The sequence below is a fragment of the Cupressus sempervirens genome, chromosome 5 (assembly GCF_028749045.1).
Source record: "Cupressus sempervirens isolate cs-2001-9-10 chromosome 5, ASM2874904v1, whole genome shotgun sequence".
NCBI classification, from domain to species: domain Eukaryota; kingdom Viridiplantae; phylum Streptophyta; class Pinopsida; order Cupressales; family Cupressaceae; genus Cupressus; species Cupressus sempervirens.
Window position 1 is genome coordinate 553,878,992 of NC_143122.1, and position 27,037 is coordinate 553,906,028.

Consider the following 27,037-nt stretch of genomic DNA (forward strand, 5'->3'; position numbering starts at 1 on the left):
TAATTCTCGTAAGAAGTGTCAGTTACATGGTAACCTAAATCATGCTTGCGGACATGAGCTTATCCATTCTATCACATATTTTCCTTTTCAATAGTGGGCCTTTGATTTGGTGGGAAAAATTCATCCAAGCTCGTCTACTGGACATGAGTTCATCATTACAATGACTGAATACTTCATGAAATTGGTTGAAGCTGTGCCCTTATGCACTACTATAGGGAAACATGTTGCCTTGTTCATTCTCAACTATATCATTTTCTCTATGGTATCCCATCCCCCACTATCACTGATAATGCAGGACATTTCAAAATTAAGGACCTCAAGCAACTTTGTAAGGAATTCAATTAAAATGACATTGATCCTCCATATAATACCCTAAAGGGAACAACCAATATGAGGCCTCTAACAAGAAATTGCTAAAGATCCCACACAAAATGGTCCACAAATCAAGCAGAGATTGACATTCTCAAATCAATCCAACACTATGGGCTTATAGGACCACTATACACACTCCTATAGGGGCTACACCTTTTTCACTAGTCTATGGTTCTAAAGATGTTCTACCTTTAGAAGTTGAGATTCCCTCACTATGAATCTCCCTACATGGGTTAATCACTAATGAAGACCATGGAGCTATGAGGATATACGAGTTGGAAAACCTCAATGAGCGTCACAAGGCCAATTTTGATCACATGAGGGCTTATCAGAAAATAATGTCTATGAGCTACAACAAAAAGGTCCATTCTCGTGAGTTCCAAGTGGGTGAACTTGTTCTTCAAGAGAACCCTAAGAATCAAAAAAATAAGGAACATAAAGGAATTTTATTATTATATCTAGTTGGGTCCTTACATCATCACAACGACATTTGGATATGGTGCATCTTGTCTCTCTACTCTTGAAAGAGAACAACTTGCTGAGCCTATCAACATTTTACATCTAAAGAAATTCTATGCGTGAGGCTCTTATGTTTCAGCTATTTTTTACATATCTTATGATCCTAAAAAATAGAAAATTTTCTGAAAAAATGATCATCTTACCAAAAACCTAACAAAATGTGCTTTGATGCATCACCAAAAAAATCATAAAATTCAAACAAATTGCAAAAAGTCATGAAAAATCTGCCAATTGGTGAAAACCTAGAAACAAACACTACTTAATGCCCTCACACCTATGTCTTTCAGTCTCACTTCATGCCCATTCATTCCACCATACATTTTTTGGCTTGGAATCTACTCTTGTCCTCATCTCAAGAGCCTAACTATTTAGCTTATCAAGGTCTTCTTATGCATTAGGGTTTCTATAGGAACTCATTTCTCAACACTTTCACCCCCTTGAGATTGAGTGTTTCTCAACACTTTTTGGATATCTTACCTATAGTCTAGGATGCTATGATATTTATTGCTATTAGATACGAGTTCTAAATAAATGACCATGTGACATACACACATGCACTTAAAAATTAAACTTGTTGATACATGATGAACTTTAACTTCTTTGTGTGCTATCTATGATGATTTCTTTGCTGAGTGTTCCCTCTCTAATAGTCCTTCGAGGATTTCATGGACTATAAGACTAGGGGCATGGGGCATGTTTTACTTGTTTTCTAATTGTGGATAAACTTTGTTAGTCTAAGGTGTTGAGAACCTTTGTGCTTTTCCTACTTGACACTTTGGCCCTACAATGTATCATCCTTGTATGTTTTCACAAGACCACACTCAGTGGTTATCCTGGCGCTTATACCTTGATACAAGTGTAACTTTTCTATACTAAACTAAGGGAATCTAACTACATTAGTCATCTAAACCTACATGCCTTTGATGCTTAGGTTGGATTTCCATAGATCATTTTCATATCCTCATAGTTATACTAGTGAGAATTGTATGATTTTTTGATGTCCCTAACAATGCTCAATTATGAAATTAGAGTCTAAATGTTTTGCGTCCCTTGCAAGTAAACCATTTTTCATATTAATTTGTATTATAGGCTCATTCTATCTTAGCCTTTCACTTTGCATATGGAGAGAGCTCTCTCTTCATGTTTAATAAACACGTTAGCTAGCTACATGCATCTCTTCTTGATCTTCCTATCAATCACATCTTTCATTCCTCATTGATCATGTCCACTCTCTTGCTTCTTCTACATTTGTCATTGTAGACACCTATATATGATTACAACACTAGTTAATCTAATTTAGTCATATTCTAGGGCATTAGTGATTAAATATTTTATATTTAATTAATTAATCATCATCCCCTAGTTAATTAATTAATTAAATTAACTATAGCCCAATCGATAAAATAAAAATGATAACCCAAAATCAGTTTATAAATTAAATCCCCATTCCTCTATTAAATTAAATAAATGCAAAAATCTATTTAATTTAATCCCACATCCCCATTTATTAAATCAATCATTTAATAAACCAATCCTAAAATCCTAACCAATCCTAAAACCCCATCATTACCCCAATCCAACCCATTCACCCATACTAACCTCACTTAGTCAACTAACTAAACATCCCATCAAAGCTAAGCCACTTACCTCCTAACCCCCCCTAAGCTAAGCCTAATCTCCCTCCTAAACATGTGCACAACTTTAAGCATGGGTTAAGACTTCCTAACCCAAGCCAAAGTCAAAAGTCTCCCTATCCTCTTAAATTCCTATCTTAGAGCATTGATGGCTCTTACATGCCATAAATTCCTCTTACATCCTTCTTCCACACTCCTCCCTCATAATTCCATTTTACCCCCCATTTTGACGACCCAATCCCCTTTTTATACTTTTTACAAGGATAGGGATTTGAAGAAGCACAATCCATGTGCTCTCCCTTCCTTGCACCCTATCTCTTCCTCACCTTTTCCCCATCCTCACATTCCAACCCTCCATCTCATCATCTCTTAGCCTATAAATTGAGCCCTTTATCTCTCACAAAGATATTCAACTTTCATGCAAACTTATAATGCCCCATTAACCACCATAGCACAACCATTTTGCATCTTCACCATGTCAAAATCTATATACCTCCATTGTTGAATCCTTCATCCATCTCCATGTTTGACAACAAACTCACCACTTGAATCTTGCAACATGCTTGAGCACACATCTATCCATATTTGAATGCATCAATGTCATCATAGGTCACACTTGGGGAGCTTACCATTTTGGGTTTGCTTGCCTCAACAATGTTTCCTTTGTCTCATCATATTTGTAGCTAATTTAATTATTTTGTGAATGTTAATCTAATTAGTAAAGCTTTTTGTACACTAGTTTAATAGCTCTACTTTTTGGCACACTCTGTGGGACCCCACATTCAATTCATTTTTATCATTTCTTATGCTTGTATTTACTAATCAAACCAACTAACATGGTGTGCTTTTTGTTGTGCATATTAGGGTTTTGACTTTGTTTGTAGGTATATCACTCTCAAATCCAAGTAATGCACTCCCAACCACATAATCAATTCTCGGATAAACAAGCTTCACAAAACCTAAATTTCATGAACTTGCAGCTACGAGTTCGTGGGCAAAAAATCCATGGGATTTCAAACCCACGAAGGTGGGATTGCATTCATGATGAATTCTCACTACCATGTGGTAGTTAAAATCCTCCCCATCATTCCTGTTGATCAATCTTTTTGCGGGAATGCAAGTTTTTACTAGCGGGTTCATTGGAAAAACCTGCGAGAACACTTAACCAAAATAACCAACCCCAAAAATATCATTTATAACTTTCACCATAAAAACCATGGATACACTTGTCAGTGGGAAAGCCTTCCACAAACCTGTGGGATTGCACTCTTGCGAGATCACTCTATGATTACTTCTCTCGCGGCCCACTTTTCCTTTATTTTTCACTAGTCTCTGTACCATGATCTTGCACTATTTGACTGCATTTTTGCACTATGGGATTGTAGGTTGAATCCCATAGGTTTTCTATTTTAATTAGCCAACTCGACTTTCTAATTTTTTTTTTACAGGGGATAGCTCATAGTTACCTTCCTGGAATTCTAATAGTTTGGTTTTATAGGATTAATTAGTTTAGTTGTCTAAAATCAATCTTGAATGCATAAGGACAAAATTTACATATTTTAATGGAATGGATGATTGAGTAATTTAACATGCTTTTCTTTGGAATGAATGCTTAAGTAATTAGAAAATGATGTCTTGAATGCAAAGTACTAAAAAGAATGAATGTGATAAACATTCGATTTTTAGTGTTAATGAACATTGTGGGTAAACACCTCAACTTTTGGACTTAAAATGAACATCACTCAATCTTGAATGCCTTAAAGAAAACTTGTACTTATTCTCATCTCTGTCAAAGTTTTCACTCATTCAATTTCTATTGTTAACATGATTTCTTATGTTGACCATCACTATAAGTTGGAAATGAACCTGTTATGTTAATCAAAGTGTTTTCAAAAGTAGTCACTAGGATACACTAAAAGCATCCAAAATAGAATGAATTAAGTGCCTCATGTGTCTTGAGATTGTACCTTTCACATCTTTGACTTCTCTATTTTTGTAAATAAGGACCATTTAAATACGTGATGCATGTACCAAAATTTGTTAGTAAGATCATTCGCAACAACCTAGGAGTGCTTCTAGCAAGTTCATCCTCCTCTGGGAAGCACATCCCCTTTGGTGAGAAGCTCAAATTGATAAATAATATGGCCGATATATAAATGAGGGGAGGGGTAAACCTTCTTACTCTATGAGGCAAGTTTAGGTGGTGTGTTTCAAGGGATAGCCTAAGGTGGGAAAAATTTCCCATGATTTCAGCATGTTTGGAATAGATTCTTAAGTGGATCACATACATGACAATCGAGTGGCTGAATCCATAGACCTAATTATGAACCAATTCATTAGCTACCCTTTTATCCTTGGTGTATTACTCATGGTGCAAGAGAATATAAGGCTTCTCTAAAATTACCTGACATATGTATTTTCCCTAGTAGAGGCATAAGGCTACTTGGGTTTCATCTCCAAGATTATTTGTCCCCATAGAAGGGAGGATTCTATTTTTTATACCTTGAAGGATCATTGACATGTAAGTTTGTCGATCAAATCTTGTATCAACTCACCTCTTCGATTAGAGGGAAATATTGCACTAGATTCAGAAAACATAAAGATGGATACCTCCTGAAAGGCCTAATGAGTAATACATTGAAACTAAAGTGACCTTGGGGATAATAAGTGTGTTTGAATTGTCTTATTTGTGAAAAATACCTATGAAAAACATTTTTAGAATATACACATTTTTATGATTACTATCAAAATCCTTTTGCTAAAGAGATCACATGTCTATCTCTCTCAAAATTGCTTTGTCCTTTGAGAGGTTGTTTGCTCACAAAACACCATATCCAGTTATCAAAAAGAGTCTCCTCCTTGGTATTTCAAAAAAATAGAGTTGTTAGCAAGTCTATTTGTAACAACTTTAGTCTAGTTGGTTTACTTCAACTTTTCCAAAAATAAATGATTCTTGTTATTTTGAAAAAAATAGTTGTTAGCAAGTTTATTCGCAAAAAATTTAGTCTAGTTGGTTTCCAAAAAAAATTCATTACATCATCCTTTGGTAAAGATCACTTTATCCACACTCAAAACCATCCATCTTCAGGTCAAATTTACCTTCACTATCTCAAGGAAGATTATTAACAAGTCTATTCGCAACAATCCTAGGCCTAGTTTGTTCTATTTTCCTCCTTATAGTTAAAGCTCAAGCTATTTTTTCCTTTGATAAACACCATTTCTTAGACCAATTTTGTTATCCAAAGGATCTATGTTGTCCAACCTAAAGTAAAAAGTATGCTTACCATAATCACTACCTTAACCCACAATTGCGATAAACCTATTACATATACCTTATGGACCAACCCAAAACTAAGTTCAAAAAGGTCAAGCTTCCACAAATATCAGTTTATAGAGAGATAGAAGTAGAATGAAAAAAGTCTACACCTAACCCAAGACTCACCATGTTAGATCAGATTGAGAAGGAAGGTGTTGAAGTTTCTCTACAAATCGAGTGGGATTAAAAAATTTAGAACTTAACCTTATGACATGGAGTCAATCAAAGCCTTATCAACTATACTAGATGTACCCACTTTGATTGGATCTTCTTTTTCCACACACACTTCACACTTAATCATATCTTAGATTAGGCATCTATCATATATTTAGGTCTTCATATAGGTTCTTATCCTACCTAGGTATTTCTATAGATCCGTTATCTCTAGGTCATGCTTTAGGAATCCACCCCCATCCAAATTTAACATCATAGACCACAATCCTACATCCTCTCAATCATACTTAAACATTTGGTGTCACTTTGTTGAGAATTGTCTACCCTACATCTACATCCATCACACCATCTCAGTTATCCCTCAAACTAAGTATTTTTTAGACTCATTAAGGATGGTGTCATCAAAATTTACAAAGAAAATGACCAAGACTGAGGGCAATACAATGAAAAACCATGATATTGGAACAAAAATAAAAACATAGTCACTGATGGTGCCACCAATACATGAAAAGTTCATGTTGTAGGGGCAGCACCTAGTGCACCCAATCCCTCTTATCCACAACTGCCACAACAACAACAATCCACTTACCAACATATAATGTACCAACAATCATACAAACAACCCCCATCACAACATGCTCAACACAATCCAAAAGAACAAAATCCTCTAAACTAGACCAATGCCATTACTATTGTAGTTGGCTCAAGGAAATGTGTGAAGAGGCAACCCTTAGTATACACCCTTTTGGGGAACCACTTGATGCCATCTTTGAAAAGTTGGCTGAAACCAATCTTATTTGACACCCATAGACTCAACCATTAGAAAAAAATTAGTCAAGGGGATCCTGGTATAAAGAAAATGAGTTTTGAAAATTCCATAATGTTAAGGGGCATCCCACCCTCAAATCCATGCATCTTAAAGATTACATGCAAGATCTCATTGATCAAAAGGAAATCATAGTGGGGGCAAAAACTTCCCCAAATGCAAGATTATTGATATATCAAAATGCATTTCTTGCACATAACAAAAATGTAGGCCAAGCCCCTATGAATGATACTACCACTAACAACACCAATAAACCAAACAATGTTCAAACCAAACAAGGTGATTGTACACAATATATTTGTGTATTCATGAGACTTTAATGCAGAGTTCATATGAAATGACAACAAACTAAACTAAACCCAAGAAATCATTGTCAAAATATAAACTCTACGAACATCCCATATTTCCCTAACTACAACCACTAAGAATGCTCTCAGACCAGAATCTTAGTGATAGTTTTAGAATGGGAGTATGCTTAAAATGAAGATCTACAAGAAAGTATGCAAGATCTATGACTAAATGTAGATTATATGGTGTAACAACTCTAGAATGCTATTAAATGAATATGCCATGAACTAAACATGTGCTAAAATGATATTAAATAACATGAAAAAGAAAGCTAAATTGCTATCAAAATGACATGAACTTGCTATAATGACAATGCTAAAAAGATGATAACTTAGAATGTGCCTATAGTGTAGATGCCTAAAATTTGGCGCCTCTTAGCTCTTGAATTTCCCTCCTATTTATAGGATTTTTGAAGGGGTTGGGATAAGAATAAGGATTTTACCTTTGACTGGAGGGTGTTGCTGAAACTTGAAAATATCTCATAAGGGACTAGGAGGAAAATTCCAACAAACTTAGTTTTGAGGATAAATGGGGATTTTTCCAATTCTTTTAAATGCAAAAGAAGGGTTTTCACTTTTGTGAGGATAAATGACTTTATTGATTTAATAAATGTTCTATTTATTTTCAAACTTTTATCTTTTTCCTTTCCCCTTTTTGAATTTCATTTTATGATTTGAATTGTTTTTCTCTTCTTTTTACAATGATTTAGGTCCTTTTTGATTTGGTATTTGATTGATTGATTGATTTGAAATTTTGCTAGTTTCCCTCTGATTTAATCCCTAATTCGTGTCCTTTGATCAAAATTGCATTGTCTATGTCTTTGCTAATCTTTGGGTGTCTACAAATGCTCCTCTTTGAGATAATATCCAAAGCATATTAATTCAAAAACTATCTTATTTTTCTAATTTTAGGTCAAATTCAAATGATTGAGTACTTGATTGATGATGCTTTAATGTTTTGAGGTTGACATGATGCCTGGTTATTGATAATTTGATGTCTGATTGATGTTGCGATGTTTTCCTTGGATACCCTTGTTTTGTTTGGTTGATGTTTGAAATTTTGGCTGGGGTAGAACATTTTTGATTTTTCAAAAAAATTTGATGCTGTAGTTTGGATGCCTCAATTTGATATGGATATACTACCCCCTCAAAAATGAAATTGGAAAAATGAATGTGTGAAATAGGAATATTCCAATTTTATTTCTAAAATGTTGACAATTGATAAATGAGGATGATCAAGTTGGTGTAAAACAATACCCAATTTGAGAGAGTGAACCAAAAAAAGTTCTAATGTTGGGTAAATAGGGCGAAAAGGTCATATAAATGCCCCTAAGAAGAGTTAAATAGGTCAAAAAGGCATTTTACCCTTGTCATGTTCACACTCCCCTTTTGCTTTTAGTAATTTGGAGCTTTGAGCTAGCGATGATGGTGGTCCCTTTACGAGAGCATGGATTCGAGAAGGGTCATAGGTACGAGCATCGAACTGACTACAGTGCCCCGATAAGTCATCAAGATCCTCTAGTTTTAAGATTTTTTTAATTTGTATATAATTTGTATGAGTTTTTAAAATTTTGCACAAATTTTTGTTGTAAATGTGGTAGTTTAGATGTTTTAACACTTTTATTTATTTATTTAGCACATTTGAAATTCTGTAGCACGTACAAACAATAGTTTAGCACATTTGCATGATGAATTAGCGAATACAAAACTCTAACTTAGGAGAAAATTAGTGCATTTAGTAAAAGAATAACACATATATGTTCTTTAATAGTGTATATGATCATTTCAATGCATTTGAGGGAACTTATAACATATATGAAATTACATAGCACATCTGAAATATGTAATAGCGCTTGCGAGTGTTATAATAGTGCAAATGCATCTTTCATGCATTCATTTGATCAGATAGTGCATACGACTCCAAAAATAGCACAAATAAATTCTAAAGCACATATGTTTGTTAAAATGGTGCTAATGGGGACTTGAAGAGCATAATAGATTGTGAAGTCTTGATATAGCGTACAATAGCATAAAAGGAAAGATTATGAGTCTGTTGGGTAGTGGTCCATCATAATAAATCAAACAATAACAATTAGGTAGTCATAAAGTGATGTCTTAGGATCAATCTGATGATAGATAGATAGAGAATAATGCCCCAATTTAGGTTACAGAGTAGGGAAACAAAAATGTATGACTTAGGATACAAAGTAGGACAAATAATAGGTCCAAGATAGGACCATTAGCTGACTATCTAGATATTTGACAAGAGATTGATGTATGATGATCGCTTGGGATGAAAATTGATGTTATCATTTGATTGTTTGATGAAAACAAGTACATGAGTGAAAGCTCATGGTGTGAGGATTGTATCCATGGACCTTAGAGGCTATAGGAAGATTATCAGCCAAGGAGCTATAGGTGATTGACAGATGTGGTTTCACCTATTTGCTATAGATGCCCTAGTTTCGAGTGAACAGAGGGCTATTGACAGCTGTGGCCGAGTGATGGCACTCAGACCACAACACCTTCCACATGCCCATGGGTGAGATGACCCCGAATTTGAAGGATGTGTATCAATTATTACAGATCCTGATAGTAGGAGATCTAGTATACTATGATCAGACTATAGATGAGACTGCATCCAGAGATTTGTTTGGAGATGATAGTGTTGGGGATGATAGTGTATCATGGTTCTAGATGTTGTAGTATGAGTTGTTGTCGATGGTGTTGGCTAGATTGATAAGAGGATTTTTGTTGCTAGATAGACAAGGGAGGGGATGTCCTATTGGATGGGGCCATTTGATACAAGACATGATCGATCAGTTGCATAGATTTTTATGGAGTGGCTGCATATTGGCCCACTTATATCATGATTTGCATTAGGTTGTATATTCTGGGGCCTCATCACTATTAGCAGGGGTGATATTGTTATAGTTTTCCTTAGGAAATGCCTTACATATACGCTTATTTGGGTGTGATTATGCAACCCATTTGGAAAAGACAAAGTATTGGTGATGGATATTGGATGACATTGATGAGGTTGTATGGAGACCATATAGGTTTGTTGAGTTGTGGGCTGAGGATGATGATGAGATTGTATATTTCTTTGGCTTGAGATATTTTCTTGGCTATATTCTCACGATGATAGAGAGATTCTATTTTAGGCAAGTTGTGAGACAGTTTGGGCAGCAATAGGGATCAACGCAATATGCTCGGGTTAGGCAGAGAGGGCAGTATGGGGGGCATCCTTGGAGTATGAGGCTTGACTTGTGGCCTTTCTCCAAATGATAGATAATACATAGCCATGGGCATTGAGAGATGGAGAGGTAGATGCAAACATGGAGGGAGACTATGCATGATGGTTCTATGAGCATCCATTCCTGAGATACATGGATCCAGCAGAGCCTATTCTTGGTATCAATGAGCATTTGAGTGGAGGAGAGGATGGGGCTGAGAATGGTAGCCGAGGGAGAGGTAGAGGGAGATATCAATCTAGAGGGAGAGATAGAGGTGCAGTCAGAGCATGGGGGAGATATGGAGGCTGAGGCCAAGTAGCAGTGGTACTACTATAAAGGATTATTACACCAGGGTCCAGTATAGAGGCCAGTAGATGTGGGTTTAGGGAGGTTTGGAGGGATCCATGGTCATGGTGGAGTGAGTGTGAAAGGAGGTATGGGTGGTGGTGTAGGATCTAGTCAATGGGATAGTGGTGTTGGATAGGGTAGGACATAGCGCGTTAGGGCCTGGTTACTTAACAATGTGTAGTTTAGTTTGTGATAGAGGTCATGGACACATATTCCTATCAGAGTTCCATAGGGTTTGTAGTAGTAGGTACTTCCAAATGTACAACCACTACCAGAGAGGCCAAGGGAATCCATGGATATGGAGACACAGATGAGTGCCATGGAGGCTTAGATGGGTGAGTTGACAAGTACACTATAGGCTTTTATAGCTTCAATGATGTTGAGGCCACCATTGCCCATCGCCATCGAGGACAAATGGGGCTATGACCAGTTAGACGATCACAACCATTCATATCAAAATGATGATAGATTTAATAGAGAAGGCTCCACAAGAGGATAGGAGTGCCCCTAGTGAGTAGGGACCTTCAAATCAGCCACATATGGGTGATGTAGGCGATGAGACACAGGGATGATTGTATATCATTTGTCATTGCAGTACTTTATCATTTTTTAGGTATTGATGAGGATCATTGGATATTCATGTTGATGTACTTGGTGACCTTTTGATGTTCATGTGGATATACTTCGCGACCTTGTTTTGTTCATGTCATGTGACCATTTGGATGTAGTCCATCTCATACTCATGTTGATTCAATCCTTTTGATATATTGTTCGATATTTTGATTTATGAGATATTTGATCTTTTTGAGGTTCAAACATGTGCATTGGTTATATCATGGACTCGTGTATGGATGTGATGGTATGATTTGATTGATAGGATAGAAGGAGACATTGATGTAATTTTGCATGATTAATATAGTATATAGAATATCATGATATGGGGATAGTGAATGAAGTAGTTGAATGACCTGAATTAGTGAAATGTGTTAATGAAATGTGCGAAGGAAATATTAAGTAATGAGATGCATGAATAAAATATAATGTAATGAATAAAAATGTAATGTAATAGTATGAATACAATGAAAGAGGTGTAAATGAAATGAAATTAAATGTGGTGAAATGAAATTTGAGGTAATGAAGATTTTTGGGATAAGGCTCAAGTTGATATATGCAAATAAAGATATGGCATTTTAGTTTCTCACTATTGGCAGAATAATTCCTAGGTGAATTTATCCAATATTGATCAAGGTTTCAATAACATTCAACTATATCTAAATGTTGTGTCTCTTTATCCATCTCTTGAAGATAAGATAATATGTAATGCTAATCCAAGTGGCCTATTTAAAGTTTCTACTATCTTTGCTTCTAAGGAAAAGGGTAATCATCCTTTGTGGTCTTATGATTGGATTAAGGGTCTCATACCCAAAATTAATATCTTCTATTGGTTAATGCTTCAAAATAAAATTTTGACATTGGACAATCTGCAAAAAAGAGGCATTAATGTGGTTAATAGGTGTTCTTTATGTAAAAATGGTTTTGAAGGTAGAGATCATTTGTTTATGAATTGTGCTTATACTCAACAAGTCTGGGCTAAGATTATTAACTACTGGAGCTTGACCCGGGTTCACCAAAACAATATTGAACTTTCTTTTAAAAGTTGGAATTTTCCTTCAAAGGATCCTAATGTTCAATTTCTCTAGAAATTAACTCTTCCTTATCTCTGGTGGGGCATTTGGAAAGAGAGAAATAATAGAATATTTAGAAATAAAGAATTACCAAGATGGGTGCTTGGACAGAATATCATTAAATCCTTCAAGGAGAATTTGATTTCTCAGAGGAAAATTGTTCCAACATTTCAATTTGACACTCCTTTGCGATCTAAAGATCCTAATTTGAAAATTGATAATCCAAGACTGACCATAAGATGGAATACTCCTCCCAATGGTTGGATTAAAGGGAACTTTGATGGAGCTTCTAAGGGCAATTTGGGAAGAGTGGGATGTGGAAGAGTTTTGAGAGATCATGTGGGAAATATAATAGATGCAATCGCAGTTCCTATAGGTCACTCTAATAGTCATATTGCTGAAGCTACTGCTGCCCTATACATTATAAAGATTGTAGTTGATCTGGGATACCCTAATCTATGGTTGGAAGGTGACTCTTTGAATATTGTTAACATTTTGAATAAAAAAAATTCAATTTCATGGATGATAGAAGAAACGATCATGGAGATCAAATCCCTAATACATAAATTTGAAAAAGTTGTCATTTCCCATACTTATTGAGAGGCCAATGGGGCTGCCGACTAGATAGCCAATCATGTGATATAGTCAGGATATAAGGTGAGGTGGCTTGATGAGTTAAACAAGCATGTTGATTTAAAAGCTATCATTAATTATGATGCCATTCACTCCAAAGTGGGAAATATTTGCCAAGATTAGAAAGTTAATGATTTCATGGAGTGACCTTACGACTGTCAGATCACCCTCCCCAAGGAAGTACACTCATATGAATGTAATGTGGCCTTTGTACGTATCATTGAATAAGTGAGCTCCTTTTCAAGTGATGAAAATTTGGCTTTATTTTAACTTGGCTCTTTGTGTTTGTTTGTTTCTGGTTCTTAGCTCTATCTATTTTTTGAATATGGGGGGTGAACCATAGAAGTAAGAACCTAAAAAGTGTGATGAATGGAAGGCTCAAAAGGAAGTTTGGAACATCTTATAGAAAGGGAAGTTGATAGTTACCTAAAGAAACTACATGGTTTTAAACCCCGTATCACGAATGCCTTATTTAACAACTGGTTCACTGACAGGGTCCTTCATGGAGTCACTGTGAATTTAATGAAGGACTTTATTGTTGAGATCATGGGGCTCCCCATGGATGGCATTAAGTTCACCAAATAGAACAGTATCTCTAATGCTGCCTACAATTTTTTTTTGATGTCGGATGTTGAGGAGAAACAACTGGAAAAGAATGGAGATTTTTTTGATGTGGAGCAGATAAGAGAAATTTGGTGGGATGTGCTATGCTGTATTCATGAGTATTTCATCCTCGACGGTAGAAATAAAAGGGTTCATAAATTTCATTTTTTTTTCTCAATCATTTTAGGCATAAGGATAGACTTTCTTTCCCTTTCTATCTACGGTTTTCTTTGTTTCAAAGTTTGCATGCTCATAGGAAGAAGAAGTCTCGTCCTATTTTGCATGAAGGTTTGATTCTTCTCATAGAGGGTTATTGTAAAAATAAATCCATATCCTCTAATCCTTCTGAAAAACGTAAGGGTTCTCACTCAAAAAACATTAAGAAGGAGAGCAGTGTAAAAGGAAAAGAAAAGGACCCCAAACATAAACCCTCTAATACTCAAAAACAAGTTGTGGAAGAGGTTTCTGAGTCTGAGAATATTGTTAGTTCAGGGAATGATATCTATGAGGAAGAGGATGGTATGGATGTTGGGGATTTTAGCTTAAATTTGGAAGGATATCCAAAGACCAAAGGAAAAATTGAGAAAGGGAATGAGATAGACATAAGTGAAGAAAATTTAGAATAGAGCAACCCTGAGTAGGAGGACATTCAGACTGTTTCTAGTGGAGGGGTTAAAGACAAAGATATTCATATTGTGAATCCTATTAAGGTGAGAGAGGAGGATCAAATGGTTAATCCTATCGTACTTGCTATAGAGACTAGAGGTCATGACAAGGAGGACCTTGTTCAGAATGAGATTCCTGTTGAGACTAGGGAGGAGGAATAGAGGGATAGGGAGGAACATGTAGATATGGTTGGCTCCCCTCCTCATGAGTTTACAGATGGTATCACTGAGTCTCCGCAGAGGGAAACCAAGCTCTCCTTCTTGTATTCTGCCAAGCTGAAAGATGACTCCATTCTCCGTGTTGATTATTGGATTTATAATGAATCGATGGGGCTGAAGAAGAAAGTGGAAACTCTACAACACATCCAAGATACCGACCATGCCAAAATTAGCCATTTGGAAGAGAAAATGGGAGATATTCCTAATAAACTCAAAAACTATGAGAAAAATCTTAGAATGCTTATCAAAGTGGAACAAGGATGGAACAGGTCACATCTAGTATCTATGCTGCTACTGCAAGCCTTGGAAAAAGAATCAATGAAGAAATTATATCTCCTGAGGGTCCAAGAAAAAGAACAAGGCAGAGCTCGAGGAAGAAAGCCCTAAAAGATACTGCTGCTTCAGCTGCTAATTTCATCCAGGATACTACTATGATTGGTAAAGAGGCTATCAAAATGATTATAGAGCTACAATAGTTGTCTTGGGTTTTTGTTCTTTGGTTTTGTCCTGTTCTGGCCCTATTTTCTGGATGTGGTAGTTGGTACTGGTTTTTGATCGTATTAATTAGTTTTTAGTCTAAACTATTTTAGTGGGTCCAGGTCCCTATAAAACTTGGGTTCTCTTTTTTTGGACTATGTTTGTGGTTTTAGGTCCCTGTAAAACCTAATTTTTTTGTTGGTTTCAAGACTTCTTTCCTGGTGGTTTTATTGCTATATCTTTTCTCTAGTTGTTAAAAGGGTTCGGGGTCCCTTCAAAACTTTCTTTTATTGTAATCTAAAATTGTCAAGGATGGGATCTGAACCTCTAAAGGAAGAATGGCTTCACACCCATAAACCAAGGAGAAGGGTTTTTCTCCTGTAGGTCTCCTAACACTCATCTTGTAGGCCGAGAGGGTAGGGTTTAGTTGTAGATACCAATCTCTACCAATATCATTGACGATTCTTTTGAGAATGTTGATAATGGACTTGTTTGTGGCTTCTACTTGGCCATTTCATTAGGGTAATAAATTGATGAGGAATGATGTATAATGTGGAATTTCTCAGATAATTTATCAATGATTTAATTTTTAAAGTACAAGGCATTATTTGTGAGAATGACATGAGGTATGCCAAACTGACAAATGATATGGTTTAGAATGAAGGAAGAGATTTTTTTTCTCGTAGAGTCGGCAAGTGACATCTCTTCAACCCACTTGGTGAAGTATTCTATTGTAGTGATAATCCATTAATGTTTGCTGGAGGAAGGTGAGTCAATGGCCCCAATTAAATCAAAACCCCATTGATAAAAGGGCCATGTTGTGGCCAAAGGGTTGAGCTCTTGGGCTGGTGCATGAACAAGGTTACCATGGATTTGACACTTCTTGCAAGTTTTAACATAGTCAATGGAATCCTTTTCCATGGTTAGCCAAAAATAGCCCATCCTAAGAATCTTCTTTGCTAGTGTAAACCCACTTGAGTGTGACCCATAGATCCCTGCATGCACTTCTTGTAGAGTGACTCTCAACTCATCCTTTTCAAGACATCTAAAATAATTACCCAAGACCCTTCCCATACAATGTATCAACCACCATAGTGTAGCACAAGGTCTTTCAAATGAAATTACATTTTTAGTTATGTGAGAGATTGGAGGGAATGGTATTATTGTGGAGGATGGGGTTATACCAGACAGAATCAGGAGTGTCTAAATAATAAATAATGATGGAATAAGGTTGAGTAAATGTAGGTTGAACCACCTCTTCTACTAAGAACTCATACCACTCATACTACTCTAGTAACTGAAGCAATGAGGCCAAGGTGGCCATGGCATCTGCTGCTCTATTTTTATCTTTGGGAATTTTTTCAAAAGTAATGTGAACACAAAATGATTTGAGTGTATCAACCATATGTTTGTAAGGCAATACTTTTTCATCCTTGGTTTGATATTTGTTGGTTACTTGATAGATGATCAACTGAGATTCTCCATAAACTTCTAGCATTGTTAATTTCCAATCTAAGGCTAGATTAAGGTCTAAGACCAAGGCTTCATGTTCTACCATGCTGTTTGTATAGGGAAAAATTAATTTGTAAGATTTAGGTATGGTAACACCTAGAGGCACAATGAACAAAATGCTAGTGCCTGAACTAAGATGTGTATAAGAACCATCAAAATAGAACTTCCAAGTTACCAACTCTGTTTGAAGAATGTGCATATCTAGAAAATAAGCTAAGATAAGATTTGAGCTCTCTATGGGGGCATCTGCCAATTGATCAACAATGGCCTATCCTTTTATTACTTTCCTATCAATATACTCAACATCAAATTCACTTAGGATCATCACTCACTTGGCCAATTTTCCTATTAACGTTGTCTTGCTGAGAAGATACTTGAGGTGATTCCTCTAATATAGATAGATAGATAGAGAGAGAGAGAGAGAGAGAGAGAGAGAGAGAGAGAGAGAGAGAGAGAGAGAGAGAGAGAGAGAGAGAGAGAGAGAGATGTATATTAGATGATTGCTATATATAAAGAAATTTCCTCTATATTGAAAAATACTAAGGTTATAAATAATAAGATATATTGTTGCAACTTGGATGTCACTACCTTTTATTTATGTGATTCTAAGTGCATAAAATCTCTCTCTCTTGGAGATGAGCTTAACCTTATGTGTCAAAAGATAATGGCATAGCTTTTGGGAAGTAAAAAATATGACAAGCCTTTTCAATAAAGGTGTAATTGAGCTCATAGTTGACTAGGGTGCAATTGATGTAATAAATGGCCCTTTCTTTTCCCTGGTCATTTTCTTGTGCTAAGAGGGCTCCAATTGATTTATTTGTCAAGGACATATATTATAACAATGGTTTGTGTGATACTAGAGGTACCAATACAGGTGGATTCATCAAGTAGTTTTTGAGTAAATCAAAAGCCATTTGACACTGATCATCCCATTTAAAAATTATGTCATTGTGGAGTAAGTGGGTGAAAGATACACACTTTTCTACTAGCTGGGAAATGAAACGAAAAACTGATTGAAGTCTTCCCTGAAGAGAACATAGCTAACTTAGGTTCTTCGAAGGTTGCATGCTGACTATAGCCCGAACCTTTTCAGGATCAACTTCTATTCCTTTGGCCAAGATAATGTATCCTAGAAGCTTGCCAGATTTGATGCCAAAAGCACATGTTTTAGAGTTTAGGATAACTTTAAATGCTTCTAGGTAGGTAAATATCTTATCCAAGATGGAGAGATGATCTTCTTGGGTATGAGATTTGGCAAGGATATCATCAACATAGTCTTCCATAAAAATGTGCATCATGTCATGAAAGATAGTGGTCATGGCGTGCTAATAGGTTGAAATGTCCCTTTACTGATTTTGTATGATATTTCAAGCCTCAAATCAGATATTTAAAATCAAACAACCAATATTACAAAGATCCACCAATTTCTCAATAAAACCCAAATCGGGTATGTTTGAAATAGTGCCAAAAAAAAAACTTCACAACTTCACAAATTATTAATAAATCTGAAAATGGACATTTTTACAGAAATTTCAGCAGCATAACAGCCTACAAAATGACATTTCTAGATCTGTATAGCCTTTACACAATAGTTCACAAATGTAGGACAAAAACTATGCACATCGAGCTCTCGAAATTAACACAAAAATGCCCGAAAACACCACAAAAACACTAATAATCGATCTCAAAATTTTAATCATGTCCCAATACATATATTCAGCTCTATTTTAACATCTTAAAGTCTGAAATACAGTAGCAACCCAAACTGATATGAAATACTTAACTGAAAACACCAAACTCATACAAAAAACACACCCGAAAACCCACAAATCTGCACTGTTCAGCACAAAGGAAAACTTTGTATGAGCATGCACATGGAATGGCTTCAGACTCCCATCCTTAGCCTTCCTAGAAACCTGAAAACTCCTGTTCTTAGTTCTTCTTCTCCATAGGTTTGGCAGCCTCTGAAGAACAACAAAAAAATGAACAAAAATCAAGTTCTGGAATGAGCCCAAAATGCCTCCAAACCCCTTAAAAGAGGGCATAACCCTAACTCACGTCCAAGAGGGGTTAATAAAATATAATTTAATAATAATTTTTATTTATTAGTCCATTGGTTTCAAAAAATTAGCCCCTTTTGCCGAAACTTCACCCTTTTGGAGCCTGCCTACCTTAACAAAGTTTATTATTTAAATAATTTGAAAAGGGGACATGACACAGGTGGCCCTTGCATTCTTTAACCCAAAAGGCATCACATTCTAACAAAATGTGCCCCATGTACAAGTAAAGGCTATTTTATTTTGGTCATTTGGTGCTATCCTAATCTGATTATACCTCAAAAATCTATCCATGAGTGAAAACATGGAATAAACCAATGTCAAATCTACAATTGTGTCAATGTTGGGAAGGGGGAAATCATCTTTAGGACATGCTTTATTTACTTCCCAAAAATCAATACAGATGTGTATGCTACCATCTTTCTTTGATATAGGAATAATGTGATATCCATGATGCATATGTTAAGGGTCAAATGAAATTGGTGCCGAGCAATTTCTCTCATTCTGTTTTGACTAGCAGGGCTATGTGGGGATGCATTTTCCTTAGCTTTTGCTTGATCAGCTTAGCCTTTGGAGAAAGTTTGAGGTGGTGAAGGATTAGAGTTGGTTATAACCCTAGAATGTCAACATAAGACCATGAAAATTTTATTTGCCTCTCTTTGAAGAAATGAATGAATGCACTTCTTTCTTTCATATTTAAAGATTGTTCCAAATGGATGATCCTTGGTTCCTATTCTATTCCAATGTTGACTTTTTCTATAGGCTCAATTAGAATAGACACTTTTTCTGTGGGCTCAATTAGAATAGACAATCTTTCCTTTGAATGTTCAAGTAAGGTATCGATCATCTCATCTGTGGGTGCCACAGTTGAGTTTTCACCTTTGGATGCATTATTTCTATTTTTTTCTAAAGACAAACTACAACCTGGTAGAGGTCATTAAGGCTTTGAAGTGCTTAGCCTATTCTAGTATGATTGAGATGATTGATATCAAACCCATCTATGTCCATTTCTTTTGTTCTTTGTATATGAGATGATTTAGCTACGTTAAGATAGATGAAGACATCGTGATTAGTGTCAAAATTGGGAATATGGTGAAGGTTAGTTATATCCTAACTAATGAGTTTGGGGTGGAATAGGGAGAGTGGTTCATAATATGGATAGGATTTGATAGGATTTAAAGACATGACCTCATGTGATGATTCATATGTTGTATTAGTTAGGTATATAATATGCACTTCCTCTAAAGTGTTAGGAAAAGTAGAGCTCGTGAGTGGCTCATAATAGTCATCTTCAACTTCTGCTAGAAAGAAGTAAGGAAATAGAGTTTGAAACTGAAATCCTTCAATAGGTTCATTATCCTCATATGATGTGATGTGATGTGTATGTTATGTATTAGCCTCTTAGTTGTTCTAATGTGCGTTGGCTCTTGGTGAAGCAAATTCTGGACAAGAGGTTGATCCTTGTGTAGTGAAATCACTAGATGTAGGAATATGTACAACATCACATTCTTTTTCATGAATGGACTCTTCAAATAATGATTCAAATTACCACTTAGTGGAATCATCATCATCTTCATTATTAGATGTCCATGAGTAGTTCTCTTGTGTGATGTGAGCCTAGGAGGGATAGATTCACATTTTTAATGTCAGCTTCTTTTTGGTCACTACCAACCCTTTCTTTAGGTACCCACACCAAGGCAAAAGAGGAGGAATCACTATGGTTGGGATGAGACTGGGTAGTGATCTATGTATTATCTTGTTCACTGTACCCCACCCCTATTTTAGATCTGTTAGACCTAAACTGTGCTAATAGGGTTTCAACGATGCCTTTCTCTTTCCCTAAGGGGCCATCTCACATATATCCCATTTTTCTCATTAAATCAGAACCTTTTCCATATAGGTGAGGGGAGATGTCAATATTTTGTTCACTAATTTCTTCTATAAAGCTTGAATGTACACCACCAATGTACATGGTAAGGTCTACTACTTGATGATAGTTTGCTGTGAGATCTTGGAGAAAGTGGGGGATCAAATAATGAGACTGAGTACTCACCTACCCCTTTGCATTTTAGTTTGCACTTCCTATCAAACTCTTTCATTAGCCTATCCATTTCTTCATAATGTGACTATTTGGGGTCCTTTGATGATGATGGTGAAGGAAGGGAAGAACTTGAACAACCAACTTTCTCTTTAACCTTAGTTGATGTAGATAAGTGGTCATTATTTCAGTTGATAGAGCATGAAGTGTTTGTTGATGTGGACCAGCTAATGTCATCTATTAGGGTGCCAATTTCTTCCCTATTATGAGGAACAAGTGAGTTACAATATTGGGCAAGGTTTTGATACCTGGGTATAGTCATCTCTTGACCCATGAATGGATATTTGAGATATTGATGGTAAGTAGAAGGAACAACTTGCATGTTGTGAATCCATGACCTCCCTAACATGATATTGTAAGTCAATTGTAAGTCCAAGACTTGACAAACAATTTCATTTACAAACATGCCTACCTTGATCGACAGAATAATCATACCCTTGGAAGATCTCTCCTCATCATCATAAGTCTTAATGGTGATTTTATTTTTGGGGTCAATAGCATCCTGTATATACCCTAAGGCTTTTACCAAATTTAGCATGCAAATGTTTAGCTCCACTCCATCATCAACCAAGGCTCTTTTAACTCTATTTCTATGGATGAACACTTCAATGTGCAACAAAAAATATTGGGGTGAATGGGTGACATGCCATCTTGTGGAAAAAGGACACATAATGAGGGGCAAAAAGGTTCCTAACCATGTTTTGAAGTCTACTAACATCAAGGTCATTTGGCACTAAGGCTTTGGTGAGGATTTCTTTATGTTCAGGGGGAATTTGCAACAACTCAAAAATAGAGATATGGGTGGGAGTCTTGAGTAATTGGTTGACCAAGCTATATTTGGGTAAGGAGGAACTCGCACTTGCATGATCAAAATTTGTCATAGGTCCTAGTAAAATGAATTTAGAGGTTTCGCCTCGAGTAACAACATTTGTTGATTATTTCTTGTTTTTATCTTTAATAATGATGACATTTATGGCATCATCAAATCCAAAGATCATGTTGATTGTGTTATCATAGTGATGAGCATAATTAACCTTATCACGAGGAGGTGCATTTTGATTAGCTCTAGAGGATTCACCCTTTTCATTGCTCATAAAAGGGTTCTTGAAGGCTATATGGTCTTCATTGTTGTTAAGGTTATTCACCCTTTTCATTGCTCATAAAAGGGTTCTTGAAGGCTATATGGTCTTCATTGTTGTTAAGGTTATTCACTTTGATAGTTATATCATTGATTAATTTTTGTATGGCCCTTTTAAGGGTTTTTTTTTTGTTAAGTGCCCCTGGTTCTAGTGGTAGGCACAAAAATGCTTATCATTCCACCACTTCAGTTTAACTTTCTGTTCATAAGGTTTGGCCTTGGGGAGTACAATGAGTTCATCAACCAAGAGGGTTTGTAAAGAACTCTCATAAGACACCCAATAGGAGTATACTTTTTGGGTATGTCATAAGAATGATATCTTCTCAAAGGAGGGGCTTGATTATAAGTAAATTGTTCATTAGACATCAAGGGAGTTGCCATGTTACATTGGTAAAATAAATTGGCATTATCTTGTCGAGGTGTGTTTGGATTGGTTTTTATTCATGATAGGATACTATTTATTTGGATGGGGTTGGGTTTGTGGTTTGACATGGTTAGCTTCAACCATCCCATCGTTGACTATGTTTGTATTGTTATTTCTCCACCAAGACTTTTGTTTATCAATGGACCTATAAGATGAATGGTGAATTTTTGCAAAGTTGTTTGAGAAACCCTTAACATCTTTTGATAACTTGATGATATTATTGTTTATCAAGGTCTCTTCTACTTTGGTGACATTTTCTAAGGTAGTCTTAAAGTCTTTAGGTCCTCGGGGCTAGAGCTAATAGTTCATGGGTTTAGAGAGAATATTGATGAAGATGTCAGTCTTCTCTTTGTTTGGGATATCTCTATGATACTTGGAAAATGTGTGTCTCCATCGTTGTAGGAAGACCTTGAATGATTCTCTGGGAAGTTGTTTCATGTTACACAAATTGATCATCATAACTTCCCTTTCAATATTATAAGAGTATTGGGTGATGAAAATGAAAGCCAATTGATCAAAGGACTTAATGTTAGAGGGTAGCTTGGAGAACCACTCCATGGCTTGCCCTTTGAGGCTCCTAGGAAACATACACATTAGGTAAGTCATGTCGTGAACAAACTTCACACTCAAAGTATGAAATTTTCTAAGATGATCTTGGGGATCTGATGTACCAAAATATTTGTCGTATTTTTGTATATGGACATTTTGAGGGAAATGTGTGAAGGTAATGCTTTTATCAAATGGAAGAGGACATACCTTTTCAAGGCTAAATTCTACAGGTTGTATTTTTCCTCACTTCATCCTTTCCATTTCCAAATGTAGATCTTGCAATTTTTGTGTGACAATATCTAAAGGTGACTCTTCTTCATCTCATTTAAGGTTGGTTACATCAAATACATATGAAAATTTTGCACCTTGTTGTGCTAACGCTAGTATGTAACATTCTTTGTATTTTTCAAGTATCTTGTCCATGATAGTGACAAGCTTAGGATTTTGCTAAAAGTCTTCAATTTTAGTTTTGATTCTCTTTTCATCCTACATGTTGGATGAATCCATTTTGGCAAAAGATTCTAAATTTTGGTTTAACAGGGGTGACTTGTGGGTAATTGTATTTGATGAACAATTCATTGATGTGATAGGTTCAATAAGATCTTGAGATTTTGTGCATTTGATGGTACTGTTTGCTATTCTGGCACTCATCCATATAAGTGTTCATTTTGGTTTCATGGCTACACTAGTTTTAAATAGTGGCATGAGATGTGAATAGGATTTTTTTAACTCATGCATTTTGACCATATGAGAGTCTTTGTTGACTGTTGTTCATTTGGAGTAATGAGCTAAGTTTGAAAGAGGTGTTTGGTACTATTGATAATGGCGAACTTACTTTTGCAAAGTCAGCTAGGGGACAAATGTGTATCTCTAGATTTTTTGGCTTGATATGCAAAGTGAAGCAACAATGATTGTTGGATTAAGAATCTTTGAAGGGAACTTGTAACTTTGCTTTTTTTGAAAATGGTTATGGTCAATTTTGGGATCTCTCATTTTTGGAAAATATCAATGAGGAAAAAGGGTATCCAAATGCATTATTTGTTTGCACGAGTTACATACATAGGTAGCCTCTATTTTAGGTTTTTTTCTAGATGCACTACAAGATTGCTCAAATGTGCTATTTCAATTGGTGTATGCACTATCTAGTTCTTCACCAAGCCCTGTTATTTAGAGCAAATGCACTGTTTTAATGTTCAATGCTTTATTTTATGAATCAAATGCACTGTAATGAAGAGAAAAAGTGTCACCTAAATGTTCAGATGCATTTTTTGGTAGTGAGATGCACAATAACAGAGTTTAGATGCATCATAAAATGGGTCAAATTCACTGTTTTAAGTAGTAAATGTGCTATTTCAATGTTTAGCAACATTTTTGTTTTGAACTTGGTTTCTCATATTAGTTTATAGTTACGTCTTTTGGAAGGATTGTGATTTGAACGAAAGTTTGTTATTAAGTTTTAAAACACATCTGAGCATAGAAGTAGTAGAAATGATGATAAAATATAAAACTACACACACCTAGAAAATGGAAGAAAAGGGCTTCCTAACAAAGTTGTCTAGAGCTGGTGACTAGTGGGTTTTAGTTTTTAACCAACAATGTTTAGATTTACCTCTCTTGTGACAGAGTGCTTTCCACAAACACTAAGGAGGTTTGGTGCAATCCCTTATGGGACTACTAGAGGAAGGCTATATTCTAAATCTAGGTGGCTTGTATTTGATTAAGAATGCAAGATTGGAAGGCATTCCCTCTCACCAGCCTTGCTAAGAAAACTCGAGAGGTAGCCTTTCTATGGCTGAGTAATCCTACGTAGTAGAAGGCAGGAAAATAGAAATATCCCTAATGTCCTAACTTCCCAAAAATAATAGACACATTTGTTCAATTACAAGCCCTTATACTAAAGAAGCCAAGGGGCTCCTAGCTAAGCTATGTGTCGGTTCTTCCCTCATTTGATTGTAACTGATCTTTACAGAAGGTGAGGCATTCTGATCAACTTAAAAGAGTTGAGAGCATAGGCCTACTCCTATTTAGGTCAATGAGATCAAATGTTTCTATTAAACTAGGTTTTCAACTTAGAAATGCCACACTTTGAATTGAAAAGGGCTGAGGTTCACTTACCTGATTCGATGCTAGCAAAGGCTAGGTGCATTTATGAGGGTTTTCATTCCTATCGCACACTATTAGTAGTCTGGGAGTTCTTGTTAGCTTGGAAGAGACTTGTAAGCAATCAATAACCAAATCTAGAAGTCAAATTCAACAATTTATGACTTTTATCAGATGTGTTACAGGAATAAGCATTTGCATTATAGAATTTATCATATGTGCTATTTAAACTACTAAATGAGCTATAAAAAGTTTTAAATGCACTATATAAATCTTTAAATGGACTATAAAATGCCTTAGATGCACTACATAAAAGTTTAAATGTGCTACAAAATACTTTAAATGTGTTAAAAGATTGCTCATAAGCATTAAAACAGAGTTTGGAAGTGCTGTAGCATTAGAGAATTGTAGATCCGACCTTTTCTATGTTTGGGAAACCTTTGATCATTTGATGTTACTATGAAAAAGCTTAAAAAATGTTGTAGAACCTATAATCAATTACATCTACACAAGAAACAAACAAAAAATATAGATCTACAATAAAAATGGAAGATTAGACAAAAATATTGAAGATCAGAGAGGCTTTAAGTTCAAGCCCCATGGTGGGTGCCAATTTGTAAATGATATATTCGTGTATTCATGAGACTTTAATGTAGAGTGCAGACAAAATGACAATGAACTAAACTAAACCCAAGAAATCATTGTCAAAATATAAACTCTATGAACATCCCATGTTTCCCTAACTACAACCACTAAGAATGCTCTCAGATCAACATCTTGATGATGATTTTTGAATGGGAGCATGCTTAAAATGTAGATCTACAAGAAAGTATGCAAGATCTATGACTAAATGCAGATTATATGGTGTACCAACTCTATAATGCTATTAAATGAATATGCCATGAGCTAAACATGTGCTAAAATGATACCAAATAACATGAAAATAAAGCTAAAATGCTCTCAAAATGACATGAACTTGCTATAATGATAATGCTAAAAAGATGAAAACTTAGAATGTTCCTATAGTGTAGATGCCTAAAATTTGGGTCCCTTAGCTCTTGAATTTCCCTCCTATTTATAGGATTTTGGTAGGGGTTGGGGTAAGAATTAGGATTTTACCTTTGATTGGAGGGTGGAGGTGAAACTTGAAAAAATCTCATAAGGGACCAGGAGGAAGAGTCCAACAGACTTAGTTTTGAGGATAAATGAGATTTCTTCTAATTCTTTTAAATTTAAAGAGAGGATTTTCACTTTTGTGAGGATAAATGATTTTATTGATTTAATAAATGTTCTATCTATTTATCTTCTTTGGGGCAACCTGTATTTTCTTTGATATGATGTCGTGTCGACATCACATCAAAGAGGGGCAAAATGTAGACACCAAAAACTGTCCCAAATGACTATATTAATCTAATTAATACTAGTCACATTCCTCTACTTATTTAATTAATTTATTTTAATTAAATAGGTTCATTTTTGCCTAAGTATTTAAATTTAATTTAAATACTCCTAGCTCTAATGTGTTAATTTAAATTAACACATGATTCTCCACATATTCCTTTTTTAAAATAAATTTTATTTATTTAAAATCCTCCATATTCCCATTAATTCTTCTAGACCTTGATTAAATTAAATTTAATTTAATTTAATCTTTATCCAAATCGCCTAGAAGTATGTGCATTCATATGGGTTGTCATCACATGGGTCCATATATCTTTTAAGCACATGTTGTCTACACCATAGGAACCTTCTACACACACATGCCATCTCATCAGTCTTATCCATCTATCTAGAATGTGAGATAAGGTGCTTAGTTGTCAATCCTTATCCTTATCTCCTAGTGGCTTCTAAGCACATTCTAGATGCTTCCTCCATCTACTTTAAATAGACGGCTTGTCTCAAGCTTTTCCAAGGAGGGGGGTGGGTTAGGAGTCATTAGAAGTCATTATCATTCATTAGGTACCATTAGAATCTCTTATCATTGCATCATCATTCTGTCATTTTGATTTCTCATATCATCTAGTCTAGGTACATATTCCATCACTCACACTTGAATTCACACATCCAAGAGATTCATCCATTGTTGGGTTCCTAAGAGCATACCA